The sequence below is a fragment of the Chiloscyllium plagiosum genome, chromosome 14, assembly GCF_004010195.1.
Source record: "Chiloscyllium plagiosum isolate BGI_BamShark_2017 chromosome 14, ASM401019v2, whole genome shotgun sequence".
Taxonomy (NCBI): Eukaryota; Metazoa; Chordata; class Chondrichthyes; order Orectolobiformes; family Hemiscylliidae; genus Chiloscyllium; species Chiloscyllium plagiosum.
In genome coordinates this window covers 46,185,945-46,188,545 of record NC_057723.1, presented here as the reverse complement: position 1 = coordinate 46,188,545, position 2,601 = coordinate 46,185,945, and positions in this window count along the sequence as shown.

Here is a 2,601-nt window from a genome sequence, read left to right as displayed (position 1 = left end):
AATAATGCATGACTGTAAAATACCATACCTTTTTGCACCATTAAAATGTCTGTTCTAGTGTCTTTGTTGCTGTTGCATAAGGTGAAACCTCCCTGTGAGGAACCTTAACATCTCATGCTGTCTATATTTAAGGAGTTGATTGTTTGTGAGAGATGAGCAATGCTTGGCCATTACAACTTCTTTTACCCATGGGATGTATGAAGTGGCTGCTCATCTCTCACAAACAACTGACTTCTTAACTGTGGATAGCATGAAATATTAAAAGTCCTTGAACTGTGATATTGATGAGTAGTGCTATGTTGTTGTGCTTTAGTATGGACAATACTAGATTTTATGACAAGGTCAGTGCTGCGGCCCAGACAATAGTCTTTGCCATCACTGCTGGTTTCTCTCAGACAGGACACTATTGACTATACTCACATTACGTTGTGAATGCCATATCATTATGCAGCAGACTTCACGAACAGGAAAGACATTTATTCCATGAATGTACAAGTCTTCTGTAATAATTGGTATTATATCTTAGAAACCTGCATCAAATACCATGGAAGTTGCCATGATGCCTTAGCCCTGATATTCTCATGTTCCTGCTGCATTCCAAACACTGGATGCTTAACAAGGATGCTTACTGGAAGACTACAGTTATCATGGCTGCTGATTCTATTAAACAGCTGCCTGACTGAGAACAAGCATAGATACAAAGTAGCCCATTCTTCCAGTAGGTCCATTGTTGAGAAGACAACAGGGCGTTTGAAAGGGAGGTTCCAAAGTTTGCATTAGTTGGGGAGGGCCTTGCAGTATATCCCAGACAGAGCATGCTGTGTAGCCCTTGCATGCTGTGGTCTGCAAAAAGGCAATGTGATGGACATTGAAGAATCAGGAGAGTGGCAACAATTTATCAAGAAGGAAAATGCGGACATTGAGCAGGAGCAACATCATTTTCAGTGCAGCGTTGAGCATAACAATCTAGACAGGGCTTAATTGACACCCATTTGTAATAGATGGGAACTGGATGCAGTGATCATTTAATGACTGGAACTTTGTTTATGCTTAAAAGACAAGCAGTCCCTATCTGTTCCCAGATGTAAATGCAGCTTTTTTTGTCTATTGTTCAATAAAAATGAACATTGTGTGAAGTACTTTAAGGATTTCCAACAAGTGATGCTCCCATATTGAAAAATGAGAAAACGTTATACTTTGTTGTGCATTGGGTAAAGTGTAATATTCCCTCAGACAAATTTCTAAGATGGTCTGTTAGCCTGTGTAACTTAATTCTTATAGCTGCAGTTATAACAACAGTCAATGAGACATGTGATTAAAAAAATCAACACATTTATGAATGTATTGCAATTTAGTGTCGGCTATCCCAGCTATGTGCCCTCAGAGCTTTTACTTTTTGGCTTCCACCCACAAGAGGCACTGTGAAGGCCGGTGCTTGTCCTGATGCTGGACTAGACTTTAAATATGGCTTCGGTGGCTGGAATCCTGGGAGATCACAGCAGTGCCAACTATTTCTGCCATTGGTGAATGCACAATAGCATGAGTGGGGTGACAAAGAGGTATGATGAATACATAACACGCAAGCTGCAGAGAATTCAAACACTCACGCCCTGAAATTGACACAGAACTGAGTTTTGGTAAAGATGGAGAAAGTCAGAACTGCAGATGCTGGAGATCAGAGTCGAAGAGTGTGGTGCTGGAAATGCACAGCTGGTCAGGCAGCATCCGAGGAGCAAGACAGTTGATGTTTTGAGCATACGCTCTTCATCAGGAATGAGGAGGTGGTCCAAGGAGGCTGAGAGATAAATGGGAGAGGGGTGGGATGGGGGGGGAAGTTAGCTGGGAGTGCAATAGGTAGATGAAGGTGGGGGTGAAGGTGATAGGTCAGAGAGGAGGGTGGTGTGGATAGGTGGGAGGGAACATGGACAGGTAGAACAGTTCAAGAGAGCAATGCCGAGTTGGAAGGTTGGATCTGGGATAAGGTAGGGGGAGGGGAAATGGGGAAACTGGTGAAATCCACATTGATCCTGAATGGTTGGAGGGTCCCAAGGGGGAAGATGAGGCATTCTTCCGCCAGGCGTTCAGTGGCGAGAGTTTGGCAGTGAAGGAGGCCCATGATTTGCATGTCCTTGGCAGAGTGGGAAGGGGAGTTAAAGTGTTCTGCCACAGGTCAGTGAGGTTGCTTAGTGTGTGTGTCTCAGAGGTGTTCTCTAAAACATTCCGCAAGTTGGCATCCCATCTCACCAAAATAGAGAAGACCACAACAAGAGCAATGGACACAGTAGATGACATGGGTGGAAGTATAGGTAACTCTATGTTGGATATGGAAAGATCCTTTGGGGCTTTGGACGGAGGTGAGGCGGGGAGGTGTGCGCGCAGGTTTTGCACTTCCTGCAGTGGCAGGGGAAGGTGCATGTAGTGGAGGGTGGGTTGGTTGGGTGCCTGGATTTAACAAGGGAGTTGTGGAGGGAATGGTTCTCTGGAATGCATATAGGAGTGGGAAAGGAAATATATCCCTGGTGGTGTGGTCTGTTTGTAGATGGCGGAGGATGATGCAATGTATCTGGAGGTTGGTGGGTTGGAAGGTGAGTACCGGCGGGG